The sequence below is a fragment of the Monodelphis domestica genome, chromosome 1 (genome assembly GCF_027887165.1).
Source record: "Monodelphis domestica isolate mMonDom1 chromosome 1, mMonDom1.pri, whole genome shotgun sequence".
Taxonomy (NCBI): Eukaryota; Metazoa; Chordata; class Mammalia; order Didelphimorphia; family Didelphidae; genus Monodelphis; species Monodelphis domestica.
In genome coordinates, this window is record NC_077227.1 from 592670883 (window position 1) to 592686052 (window position 15170).

Genomic DNA, 15170 nt, shown 5'->3' on the forward strand with positions numbered 1-15170 from the left:
ATACCAGGATCACCAAATGGTCCAAGTACCAGGATGGCAAAGAATGTCAGCCTAAGCCAAAGGATAGGAAAGTGTGTCAATCCACAGCCAAGGAAATCCAACCAGTGTATAGAAACTCAGAGCCCAGTTGTTACCTGTGAATCATCTCAAGTAATCTATTTTTCTGAGAGAAGCATCCGTCTGCTTCATAGTGCTTAGCACAGGACCTAGTAACCAGAGCACTTAATTGACTTGGTTGACTGACTAATCACTTCAAAACTGGTCCAGTTTTACAAGAATAAGTCCTACTATGTGCTACATTTATAATTTGAGACTGGAAGAGGAACCAGTTCCCTGGGTCACTTAGGGCTTGACCTGGTTGTCTGTTGGGTAAGTAAATTTTTAATGGAGTCAATAAACATGGATCAATTAGGATTCTAGTCTAGGACAATGTCATTGATGTCCTATTACTAGAGTTCTGCCTTCTGCCATGATCATATCACACTTACCTATGTCCCATATCCTTTGACTTCTTCTCTAAGGTTGCTGTCTGGGCTGCTCCTCTTCAAGCACTAGATTTCTATGGACTTTCCTCTGTCCCATTCCATACTTTTCATTAGGTACTTCAGAGATCAGCAGCAATAGTGGAATATGTGGTTTGAGGTGCAATTTTGAGCTCTTCCCATATCCAAAGTGAGATGTTCTCTGGCCTAGCTCTGCTCTAATCTTCCCTCTTTCATACTCCTCAGCATCAAGACCAAGACCTCGTAAAATCCCAAGTGAGCTTTCTCCTAACCCATAATGTCCCTCATAGGGTCTCCTCTCTGCCTCCATGGAATCAGTCCTATATCCCAAGCTCTAAGATCTACTTAGGTCTACTCCCTCCTCCAAATGAATTTATCCCAGATGCCAGAATTCCTTCTTATAGATCTTTTTCTGAGAAAAGGATTAAGCAAGAAGGGATCAAGTGATTCCTTTCATCTCACTAAATTTTAAAGGAACACTGAGAACAACTCAGTTGCCAGATTGAGAATAGAGAGAGAAAAAGAAAGAGGACTTGAATTCCAGAGTTCATTTGAAACCAGATACAAACATTCATGAAGTGGGTGGGAGGAACAGTTCCCAGAAATCCTGCCTCATCCATGAAGACTTCTGTGAAATGGAAAGACCACCAGACAGTCAGAATATCTGGATTCTTGCTTCAACCCTGTCACTAACTCTATGCGTTGTCTTAGGTAAGTTACCTAAAATCTCCACTTCTTTACTACTCATTCACTCCTTGATCCCTTATAATCTAATACCTATTACAACTTTATTAAAACTGAAATGACTTTCTTAGCTGTGCCTGTCTTGTCTTTCTATAATACAGTTGTGCAGCTGACTTCTTTGATGCTTCTTCCTCCCTTAGTTTTAGAGATAACTCTCCTGGTTATCTTCCTGTCTCTCTCTAACTGATCCATTTCTATCTCCTTCACTATCTCACCTCTCTCTTCCTAATCCCTTTAGGTATCTCAAGGTTGTCCTCGGTCCTATTGTCTTCCCTCTATAAACTCTTCCCTTCACTCCCATGGCTTCAGCTATTACCTTGATGTGGATCACTCCTAGATTTATATCTCTTCTCCTGACCTCTCTCCTAGGTTCCAGACCTACATCTCCACCTGGTCTTAACATATGTACCTCAAATTCAATATATCCAAAACCAGATCAATGAATTTACCTTCTAAACTAATCTGTCTTTCTGACTTCTCCAATTCTATCAATGACATGAGCACTCATTCACCTTAACATCCAAACTTGATGCTCACTACTATCTCACCTCCCATATCCATACACTTATCATATCCTTGTGATTCTATCTTTTAAAATATCTTTCACATCTATATTACTCTTCCTGTTCCCACTGCCACCAATGTAGGGAAATCCTTATTATCATCCATACAGATTACTACATTAATCTCCTACTCATTCTTCACACCTTTTGGAGATTCCTCATTGCTAGACTAATAGATCATATCATTTCTCTGTTCAAATCCCTTCAATATTTCCCTGTGGTCAGTTGGCTTAGTAAGTTTATTAAAAGCCCTCCAGAGCCAAAGATCAGAGAGTTAAAGCAGGAAGGAACTTTATATCAATCATTCAACAAACACATATGTATAAAGTACTAATGTTCTAGGCACTGGGGACTAAATGCAGTGAATTAAACAATCCCTATTCACCAAACTTGCATTATAAAAGGGGATACAGTAAGGACACATCTAAACATACAGAGAACAAAGGTGAAAAGAACAAATGGAAATGAATAGAAAATAACTGAATGGGAAGGAACTAGCAGTGGGCAAATTAAGAAAGGGTTCCTATAAAAGGTGATGATTATGCTGTGGCTTGAAGGAAATGAGATTCTATAAAGATGAGGAGAGGACAGAAGGCATTCCAGGCATTGGAGACAGCCAGTACAAAGGCACAAGGATCTAGAGTGTCCTGTAAGAAGAATAAAGGCCAGTTTAGCTGGATCCTAGAGTGAAGGAACCAATTCATCTGGAAACATAAGGTTATAAGGAGCTTTAAAAATTAATAAAAGAGTTTATAATTTGGCCCTGAGTCCAAAGGGGTCCATGGGGGTTGATTATGTGAGGGAGTGACTAGATCTCTGCCTAAGGTAAAACACCTTGGAAAGAATGTAAAGGATAAAATAGAGAAAGAGGGGAATTAAGGGAGAGAAATCAATCAGGACACCATTCTTGGTTTGCAGAAAAGTAAATTTAGAATTCTAGAAGATCAATGATTTGCCCCAAATCATCTATTATAGGTAATATTAAAATCAAAAATTAAGTTTCAGCTCTTGAGTTCTAGAACCAGATTCCTCCATTGAAACATACTTGCTCCTTTGACACTTCTATACATGTGATGCGATTCTATCAAGCTGAAGAAATCATAATCTATGGAATATATTCTATACTTTTTACTTCCATGACTTTGCCCCAAATAGCCTCCCACCCATCATCCTTCAAGGACCAGAGTAAACACTACCTTTTCCATGAAACTCCCCCAAATTCCCTGAGTTAGAAATTATCTTCCTCCAAATTCACATTTCACTTTTTTGTACAAAATAGAACATAAGGGCATGAGATACAGTAGTTATATAATCAAAATGAATCTGTGTATACATCATATCTCTTTACTAAAGTGTCTAATTCACAACAAAAAAAAAGGACAGGGTATTATGTAAAATCATTGCTAAATATTTGTTGAATGAATAAATGAATTAGACACTAAACCTCAGTTTCCTCATGAACAAAATGAAGGAATAAGACTAATTCGTAGCATTTTAGTGCAAAAAGAAGTCTCATAAATCAGTGGGCCTAATCTCTCTTTGCAGTTGAGAAAGCTGAGGGTCAGTGAAAGGAAGTATCCTGTTCAAGGTTCAAAAAGCAAAAGATGGATCCACTTGTTAAGAGAGAGTCTAAGAATAAGTTAATGATCCCCTCCAGCAAATGTTTGTTGTGGATCTCTTCCTTGCCTATTGAACAAGAGCAAAAGGAGCTGGGGGTAGAGGCTGGGGTTGAATTGGGGTAGGAAGCAAACTTCCCAGGAAGTACAGATCAATTCACATTAGAAATGAACTCAAAAGTTCTGTCCCAAGGTGGCTCACCAATGAATCTTAGTGAACATCCATCAGCCTTGCACAAGACCCAGAGAGATTATAAGAGAAGACTGAGACACATCCCTTGCCCTCAAAGAACTTTCTGGCTTGTTAAACAATTGCAGTCCTAACAGAATTCCCAAATGTCTCACTGTGTCATTTGTATGGTTCAGTTTGTAAATTTGCATAAATGAAAAGGAGATATCTTCTTTTGCTAAATCTTCAGAGAAGGGTACTGGTAGGTGTGTTGGGATTAGGCCTGGACCCTGAAGTAAGATATTTTTTCAAAGAAGAGGACAAAAGAGAAAAAAGGCATGGAAGCCAGGAGTTCCCAGGACAAGCTAGATAGTTCCCACCCCAACAAAGAGTTGACCAAATCAGTGAAACTTCTTAATTTGTTAAGGAGCCATCATCAAGGCCCAAATTAGGTCCTCACCAGTGGAGACAATGAGTACTCAGTACAATGCCCTGGTGTGCCCACTACAAAATAAAGGGGCACCTTGTGTCCTCAGTGGAACAGAGGAGGAGGCTATTTGTACTTCTAACCCTAAGAAAGATTCCCATCAGAGACAAGAGAGTCTGGGGAGCATCTTAAACCTCCTGCTTCTAAAATGATACATCTGTCAAACCAAGTAATTACTTGTAATTAATGGTAATTAAAGCAATTAAGCATTACTTTGCTAAGTACTAGAGATACAGAGAAAGGTGAAAGATGGTCTTAAGGGCTTCACAATTCAATGGAGTACAAAGGTCCAACAGGAATGATTGCAATGAAAATAATACACATTTCTCTAGGACTTGAGATTTTTCAAAGTTATTTCTTCACAGCAGTGGTGTGAAGTAAGTGTTAGGTATATCATTACTCAAATTTTAGCAGATGGGGAAAATGAGGCTGAGAGTAGGGATAAGTAACATGTTGGCTGGCACAGGTAAGTGAGTTAGCCTTAGGCAGAATTCAGATTCAAGTTCTCTAACTTCAATTCCATTTCCCTTTCCCCTACACCTTATCCACCTGCTGCCAACTCTCATCTGCCTTGAAGACTAGTCAGGGCTCCAGGGATTGCCTATCCAGGCTTCTAGGTTCCTCCCAAACAACAAAGCCTCCATCTCCCCCTCATAGTCTGGGAGTCAGTCAATATGACCAATAAAATATAGCATCCAGGACAAACAAGCTTTCTCTGTTCCCTGCTCACTTTGACTAGTCTTCCATGAAAAACATCATTGCCCCCAACTCACAATACTCACCCATCCTTATCTCCCTCCATAGTGGCCTACCCAAGCCTGAAGATGTAGAATAATAATTCATTTAGCTTCATTGATGCCAATATGTTCATAAATATGCCAGGATCAGCCTGGGTTCTAACCAGACTGAGGGCTTAGGCAAAGGCAAAGACCTAAATCACACTGAGCTAAAAATCCCAGGTTCCTTCCTGCCTTGAGGCCTGGATAATGGACAATAACTTGTGGAGATAACCAGTAAGGAAAGGGAGAGGGCTCCACCAAATGGAATGTAAATGCCCTGAGGCTCCAATGCATCCAAGGTGGATTGTAAACTCAACTTGAGATCCCTGTGTTACATGGCAACCAAAAAGCTATCTTGGGCTTTGTTAAGAGAGATATACCTCTGACAAAAGCCTCATTTCTCAAAGCATAGAGAAATGAGTCAAATTTATAAGAATACAAAGCATTATCTTTTTTGAAAAATGGTCAAAGGATATGAACAGGCAGTTCTCAAAGGAAGAAATTAGAATTATCCATAGTCATATGAAAAAATGCAACAAATCATTATTGATTAGAGAAATGCAAATCAAAACAACTATGTGATACTGCCTCATACTATGGGATCGACTAAGTGATAAAAGTTGGAGGGGATGTGAGGAAATTGGAACACTAATACATTGTTGGTGGAACTATAAACTGATTCAAGCATTCTGGAGGTCAATATGGAACCAGGCTCAAAGGGTCACAAAGCTATACATTCCCTTTGACCCAGAAACAGCACTACTATGTCTGTATCCCAAAGGAATGAGAGATAAACAGAGACAACAGAGATTCTACCTATACCAAAATATTTTTAGCAGCTCTTTTTGTACTGGCAAAGAATTGGAAACCAAGGGGTTGTCCATCACTTGGGGAATGGCTGAACAAGTTATGGTATATGGTTGTAATAGAATGCTATTTTGCCATAAGAAGTGATAAATAGGATGAGTTCAAAAAAACTCAGAGAGACATATGAACTGATGAAAAGTAAAGTGAGCCAAAGCAGGAGAAAAATGTGTACAATAACAGAAATACTATACAATGATCAACTGTGAAGGTCTAAACCATTATAAACAAACTAATGTCCAAGATCACCACAAGGATCTATCTCATGATGAAAATGCTATCCATGGCCAAAGAAGGAAGTATTTTAGTCTGAGTACAGATCTAAACATGCTATCTTCCACTTCATTTCCTCATGAGATTTTTAGTGTCTGTGTGTAATATGTGTCTTCTATCATGATGAGCAATATAAAAATATGTATTGCATGAAAGTATGAGTATAATATATATCAGACTATTTATAACCTCAAGGAGAGGGAAAGGGAGGAAGGGAGAAAATCTGAATTCTAAAATGTCAGAAAACAATTGTCAAAAATTGTTTTTACATGTAACTAAAAAATAAAAAATTAATGTGTTAATTTTTTTTAAAGGGAGAGACATAGATTTCAGAAATAAAGATGCACTATACACTGTCCTAGTCAGAACACATCTGGTATTATTATATGTGGTTCTAGGTACCACAATTTAGGAAGAACATGAATGATCCAAAAATGGCACAGAGGATTTAGAATATTTTTTCATGTGATTATTGAGAGTTCTTATTTCTTTATCTGAAATCTGCTTATTCATATCTTTTGGCCATTTGTCAACTGGGGAATGGCTTGATTTATTATACATTTGACATAGTTCCTTATATTTGGGAAATTAGACCTTTATCAGAGAAGTTGTGATAATTTTTTTTACCCAATTTGTTGTTTATCTTCTAATTTTGGTTGCATTTGGTATAGTTTGTACAAATTCTTTTTAATTTAATATAATCAAAATTATTCATTTTACATTTTGTAATGTTCTCTATCTCTTGCTTAGTCTTAAATTCCTTCTTTTCCCATAGATATGACATGTATACTATTTTATGTTCACTTAATTTATTTATGATTTTACTATTTGTATTTAAGTCATTTGCCCATTTTGAATATATCTTGGTATAGGATGTAAGATGTTGATCTCAACCTAATTTTACCCATACTATTTTTCAATTTTCCCAACATTTTTTGTCTAATAGTGAGTTCTTGTTCCAAAAGTTGAGATCTTTGAGTTTATCAAACACTAACTTTTGGAGGTCATTTACCCCTAGTCTATTCCACCCTTCAATATATAGCCAGTACCATATTGTTTTGATAATTACTGCACAGTATCTGGTACTGTTAGCCCCCCATCCCTCACATTTCTTTTTCATTAGTTCCCTTGATATTCTTTTTTTTTTAACCTTCTTTTCCATCTTGGAGTCAATATTGTGTGTTGGCTCCAAGGCAGAAGAGTGGTAAGAGCTAAGCAATGGAGGCTAAGGGACTTGCCCAGGATTACACAGCTAGGAAGTGTCTGAGGCCAGATTTGAACCTAGGACCTCCCATCAATACACTGAGCCACCCAACTGTCCCCACCTTGATATTCTTGATCTTTTGTTCTTCTAGATAAACTTTGCTATAATTTTTTCTAATTCTATAAAAAATGTTTTTTGATAGTTTGATAGGCATGGCACTGAATAAGTGAATTAGTTTAGGTAGGATTGTCATTTTTATTATATTAGCTCATCCTACCCATGAACGATTAATGTTTTTCTAATTATTTATATCTAGTTTGGTATGGAAAGTGTTTTGTAGTTGTGTTCGTAAAATTCCTGAGTTTGTCTTGGCAGATAGATTCCCAAATATTTTATATTGTCTAGAGTGATTTTAAATGGAGTTTCTCTTTCTAATTCTTGCTGCTGATTTTAGTTGGAAATATATAGAAATGCTGGTGATTTTATGTGGGTTTATTTTGTATCCTGCAACTTTGCTAAAATTATTAATTATAATATTAGAGATAGAGATTAGGATTTGTACTATTTGGTCCCAGAGAGCAGAACCTGGAGCAATGTGGAAATTTCAGAGAAAGATTTAGGGTAAACATGAGAAAAAACTTCTAAATAGTTATAGCTATCTACAGGGGCAGCTCAGTGGATTGAGAGTCAGGCCTAGAAACAGGAAGTCCTGGGTTCAAATCTAACCTCAGATACTTCTTAGCAGTGTGATCCTGGATAAGTTACTTAACCCCCATTGCCTAGTCCTTACTGTTCTTCTGTCTGAGAACCAATGTATAGTATTTATTCTAAAACCGAAGTTAAGGGTTTAAAAAATAAAATTAAAATAAAAAATAAATTTTAAATTATATGCTCCCTTGAAAGGTTTTAGATGGCCCCATGTGAGAAGTCTTTAGACAAAAATTGTATAACTACTTGTCAGGTATATAGAGTGGGCATTCTTTTCTTGTGTGAGTTAGATGGCCTCTGAGGGCACCTTCAACTAGAAAAATGTTATGATTATGTGAATAATCCCTAAACTTTCTCACTTTCCCATCCCAAAAAGCAAAGGAGTAAGGCAGTTAATTTCCATTCTCCCCCTTCTTCCTATGCTCCCATTTGGTAACTTATTTTCCTCTCTAAGGCTGCCTTTAACCTTTATCATTGTAATATGATTTCACCTGGATAAATATGTGGGAGGAGGAGGAGAACACCATCTGTGAATTCTAGAGGGATATTCCTTGGCACCCCCATCGCCACGAAGGCCCTCTCTCCAGAAAATATCTTCTATATCCTATTCCAGGGCTCATCTGTTCTGACCTTTATCTGTAAACACAGAGCTCATTCTCTTTACTTGTTCCCCAGGTGCAGAGAAAGCACCAGCTTACTGGTGAAGTAGGAAGTATAGTTTGAGGGGTGCCAAAAAGGGATATACCATCCAGAAGAGACCTCATCTGATTATATGCCTTTCTTTCCCTTTCTATTGGCTATTATAGTAGAGAAATTTGAGATGTTGGGTATATGTCCTGACATTAAAAAAAGGAGCCAGGAATAGGCATAACTAAAGCTAAGTCCCCCCCAGAGACTTGGGAGTGTCAGGAGAGTATGGATTAGTCCTGGACACAATGAAGTCTTCAGAAAGAGAGAAAATAATGACAGTCTCCCTTCCATGCTTCACTTCCCTCCCATATATTAGCCTTGCCCTGCCTCTATGGATAATCTCATAACATTAAGGCAAGGAACACAGAGAGCCCTGGGGAATGGAGGCAGTGAGAACTGGAACACTATACCAGTTATCTTTCTGCTAGAGAAGGCCCCCACCCCCACTCCATCAGGGAAAGAATTGGTACCATTGTACTCCAGGGCTAGAGGCCACAGAGAGGCTTCCTATTCAAGACCCTCTTGCTTGGGTTTTCAGTTTGGAAGCCAAGATTTTCTGCAGTCCAGGATCCAGCTAATTCAACAAAGCATATTGTTTTACTGGGGGAAATGTGAAGAGAGAAAGGCAGGAGACACTTGGAAGAATATGGCTACTTAGATATATGAACATTTTCCTCCCTGCACTATGTGGATAGTACAAACCATTCTCAGAAAGATGCTCTGGCTTGCCCTTGATGAAGGCAGTGACAACCTTTCCACCAGTCTTAAATGTGATCCTTGTATCTAGAGGACACTTAAAGAAAGATGGTGGACTCTTCTTTAATAGTAATGCAAATATAACAAAAGCTGGAAATAGTCATCGAAGATGCTGCCAAAGTATCAAAACACTCATACATAGTTGGTAGAGTTATGAATTGGTCTGACCATTCTGGAAAACAATTTTGATTTTTTAAGTGATTAAATATCCATATCCTTTGACCCAGGGATCTCACTGCTAAGTATAGTACTCAAAGAAATGGAGAGGCCACACACACCAAAAGATTCATGATAGCACTTTTATAGTAGTAAAAAGTTAGAAGCAAAATACATCTTCATTGACTAGGCAATGGACAAACACATTTTGGTACATAAATACCACTTTTTAATTAATTAATTAATTAATATTAATGAGCTATAAAAATGGCTTATAAAGCATTTGGAGAAGCATGGGAAGATAAAAACTGATGCAGAATAGAAGACCTGAAAGACAGTGCACACAATTACTACCATAATGTGAAAAGAAAAAGATAACGAGAAAAGAGAAACAATTTGTGCAATTATAAGTATCAAAGTTGGCCAAAAAAAATGAGAAAATGTACCTTTTATAGAGGAAGGGACAGCATTATAGGTGTGGAGCATTATATATACTGACAAACTTAGTGTTTGTTAATTGTACTAAACCACTTTTTTTAGAAAAACTTTCTCTGATATGCCCTGTGGCTATCAATCAATCAAACAATCAATATTTATTAAATGCCTACCTTTTACCAGGCTTTGTGTTAAGAACATAAGCACATAATATTTCTATTTACTTTGTGGTTATATTTTCTTGATTTTAGGTAAATGAGTATTCAGATATAGTAGTGCTCAGGTGACTTTGTAAGCTTAGGAGAGACTGTAGAACTGTTAGAAGTCCTACCAGCAACCAAAGCTGGCAGCTGACTCCTCCAGAAAAGATAGCAGTCAGTTTCCACCAGGATAGTAGTGGACAAAGAGAAAGAAAGTACTATACCTGAATATGGAGAGATGAAACTGAGGACTGCTACAATTTCAGACAGAATTGTTGGCTATCGTCTATATAAAGGCACCAAACCTCAGAGCTCAGCAGGGTTACATAGAAGGAAAACTCCATAAGAACTCAGCAAAGGAAGAAAAGGTCTCCCAGGGCCCAAAGTCTTGATATATACCCCACCATGGATCTACTACATGGATTCTCTACAAATGTCTCTGACTGACTTTAAACTTGAGCCCATTCTCTCTTGTATGAGCAAGGGGAAGAGTGTGTCACAGTTTGAGGGAATTGTTTTGCACAAACAGTTCCACCTATATCTTTTCAGTAAATGATATTTACAAAAGTGAATGAAGTAGTTCTCAGAGGACAAAATGAAAACTATCTATGGTCATATGAAAAAATGTTCCAAACTGCTTTTAATTAGAGAAATGCAAATTAAAACAATTCTGAGATACCACCTCACACTAACCAGATTGGCTAACATGACCAAAAAGGAAAACAATAATGTTAGAAAGGATGTGGAAACTGGAGCACTAATACACTGTTGATAGAATATGAATTGATACAATCATTCTAGAGAGCAATATGGAATCCGGCTCAAAGGGCTACAAAACTTTACACACTCTTTGACATAGAAACATCGCTACTGGGTCTATCTCCCAAAAAACCAGAGATAAGGGAAAAGGACCTACCTGATCCAAAGTATTTTTAGCAGTTCTTTTTCTAGTGGCAAAGAATTGGAAAAAGAGGGGTTGTCCATCACTTGGGGAATGGCTGAACAAGATATGGTATAAGGTTGTAATGGAATACTATTGCACCATAAGAAATGATTAACAGGATGAGTTCAAAAAAACCCAGAGAGAATTATATGAACTGATGCAAAGTGAAGTGAGCAGAAGCAGGAGAATACAGTAACAGAAATACTATGCAATGATCAATTGTGAAGGACTAAACCATTATCAGCAAAGCAATTCTCCAAGATAACCACAAGGATCTCATAATAAAAATGCTATCCACAGCCAAACAAGGACTTGTTAGAATCTGAGTACAGATAAAAGCATGATATATTCTACTATATTTCCTTCATAAGATTTCTATTGTATGTATGATATGTCTTCTATCATGAAATGAGCAACCCAGAAATATATATTACATGAAAGTATGGGTATAACCTATATCACACTATTCACCACCTCCAGGAGGCAGAAAAGAATAGAAAAGGGAGAAAACCTGAATTCTAAGATGTCAAAAAATAATTAACAAAAATTGTTTCTACATGCAACTGGAAATTGTTTTAATTGGAAAAAATGCTGATGGAGTTAAGCTGATTGATTAGAAATAGGGAACCCAGTGATAGGGACTCAGATACTATAGTATTAAAAACCCCATCACCACAGAATTACCCCTAGATCCCTGAGGAGAGTCATAGTCAGCTGCCTTCTGCTGGCCCAACATGCCAATATGATTAAGACCTGGAAAAGTGAGTCTAAAATCAATGCTACAAAAGATATTATTTTTTAAAATTTTGAGTTTATATGAGGCATCTGCACCTTAAGTTAACTCATTCTCTGTAAGTCATGCAAGATTTGTGTCATCTAAACAAAGGTCCATGAGCCCTGATCTTCCATTACTTCCTTTTTTCTTTAAGAAGTACAGTGTTCTGTATAAGAACTTAATGACTTTGAATTGTCTTGTCAGACCTCTGTATCACTGACCTGGCTTGCTTACTTCCTTCACAGCTGTGGACTGACTACTAAGAAGTCTGTTTTTATGATCCTTGACCTGATTATTGGTGCTGGACTAGGACACACTGCTGCTTCCAACATGAAAATGTAAATCTATGAGGGAATCTGTCAGACCACTATTCTCCAGTTGGTATCCTAGAAGAGGATGGACTTCCCTTGTGACTCAGTATAAAAAAATGAAGATCTTCACATTTGCCCTCAACAGCTCCCTCGTAGTATATATCTTCACTTTCCTCCATCTCTGAGATGGGTGACTGGGTAGGAAGCAAGAGAGAATGAACAAAGAGTGTGGCCAAGAAAAGTTCCTAAAAACGTAAGCACTACCTTGTCTAAGGCAAACATTTTGTGAATAAATAAATCCACATAGAGAAAAGTGGGAGAAATATTAGGCTTTTTTTTACCTAGTCAAAGAGAGTAGAACAGTGAATATTACACAGGAGCCTCATTTAGGTTTGATGTCAAGAAAAAAAGTCCTAACAAAAAGTCACCCAAAAATGGCAATGGGTTGTCTCAGAATATAGTAACTTCCCCTTCATTGAAGGATTTCAAGCAAAGACTGGATCACTGTCTATCAGGTAGATAAAATGGGATATTCCTTTGGAGCCTATGAGTTAGATTAGATTGTTTCTGAAGTCCCCCCAAAATATGAAATTCCATGTTATATATAATTGCCTAATCCGCCTTTCTTCCCACTTCATTTGACAATGTTATTTCTTATATCCAAAGGTGGTCTTCAGGAAAATTCTCCAGAACATTCTCATAAGCATTTTCCCTATGGGGCACAATCCTTAGTATTGGTTTCTGGTCATCATGGTACAGAAACTCAGTCATCTCTGATTTTCCTTTTTATCACCTCCCACATTTAATCAGTTGGTAAGTCCCATTGAACTCAAATCAAGTAAAAGTCTTACCTCTGCCCCTTCCTTCTATTCCCAATAGCAGCATTTTAATTTGTACCCTTACACTTATCTGAACTGTTGCAATATTTTCCTATTTCCTTTCCTGGAGGCACTCCTCTCTCCAGTTCTTCCAACTGATCTGGCTGTCAGATTAATTTTCCTAATTCACTTCTTAAAATTAGCAGTCACTCTTCTACTTCCTAAAGCACTTTTTAAATAAAGGTCACTGCTCCATTAAAAATAAATAAATAAATGAATAAATAAATAAACCAACAAATAAATGAATTAATTAATTAATTAATTAATTAATTAATAAGGAAAACCTTCACTGGCTCACCAGTGCCTCATTTTCAAACTCAATAGTGTCATAGATTGAGCTGAAAGAAAACTTGGAGTTCATCCAGTGCAAATCTTCCACTTTACAATTGAGGAAACAGACCCAGAATGCAAGATAACTTGCTTAATCCTCAGATGGCTAACAATTGGCAGACAGAATTCTAACCTATAACTTCTTACTCTAAATCTAACTTTCTTTCCCCTGCATCATTCGACCTCCCTTCTGCCAACCTGGCTTCCATGCAACATTCTCTAGAGACTGGCTCCGGCTTGGCCTTTCAGCTTTACATCGCATTCCTCCCCTTTGAATTCCTTACATTCTAGCTAAAGAATACTCCTCACCATTCTCCTAACTCAGTTCTACTTTCTATCACTTGAAATCCTTCCCATTCTTTCAAGATCCAGATCAGGTAACACCTCTTTCATAAAGTCTTTCTACTATTTCTGTAGCAAGAAGTCCTCTCTCCCTCCTCAAATATCCTTTGTTCACATGTCTTAGATCTATGTATCCCATCTTCATGGGCATTGTAGTAGTGATGGTGCACATGCCTTAGCTCCCTAACTACTTTATAATACTTTAGGGTTTACAACAGGCCTTCCTCAAAACAACCTGTGAGCTGAGAAATACTAGTATTTTACAGAAAAAGAAACTGAGACTGCAAGAGGTCTACTTTCATAGCTAATAACCATTGGAAACTCCTTGAAGGCAAGCTGTTTATCTTCACAGTCCCAAAGCTTAGCATAGGACTTTGCAAATGATAGATGAATAAATGTTTGTTAATTTGTTTGCTGTTCCAAACTCAGATGAAAAATTGGCCCTTCTCCATGCCAAGTCCAACCGTTATTCTAGATGTGAGAGAGAGACAGAGAGACAGAGAAAGAGACAGAGACAGAGAGAGATGGACAAATGGGATGAGATGGGATAGGATAGGATACGATACGATATGATACGATACGATACGATACGATGCGATGCGATACGATACGATAGAATAGGATATGAAAGGATAGAAAAGGCATTTATTGTCTATTATTTTCTAGACACTATACTACACTTGGGACACAAATACAAAGTCCTCATGGAGATTACATTCTAATGGGAAAAGTCAACAAGGTCCTAAAGAGCAAGGGTTGAGTAGAGAAGGAAATATTTATATGCACCATGCAGATGGGATTGTTAAGAGATGTGATATGAGCAAGAAAAAGCAAAAGTTCACCTCTCAGAGTCAGAGGATCTAGGGCTGGAATCCATCTCTATCTCCTCTAGCAAACTGCCTCTACGAATCATCTTCCTTTTAAACATGCTTAAATCTTCTTAATCTTTAAAGAATACATCACTTCTCCTACCCCATTGATTTAATATACTATATAACTCTCCTCCTTTTAATAAATAAAGAAAAACCCTTACCTGTGTTTTTCTTCATACACACTTTTAAAGCTTTGCAATTAGGCTTAATTTTCAGACCTCCTACTCAACCAAAGTAGCTTTCTCCAATGTTATCAAATAATTTCTTAATTGCTAGTCCAATAGCCTTTTCTCATCCTCCTTGACTAATTTATAGTATTTGATACTGTGGGCCATGCTCTTCTCCAAAATACTCTCATTTCTGGGTTTTCATGACACTACACTTTCTCAGTTCTTTTCCTACCTATTTGGTTGCCTCTTCTAAATCTCCTTTGTTAGCTCAGTATTTGTGTCTCAAACACAAATACTGGGTGTCCTGAACTCTGGGTGTCCTGAACCTCCCCCCTCCTCCTTTACCTCTTCCTCCTTCTTCTTCCTCCTCCTCCTCTCTGCTCTTTTATCTCTCAATTCTTT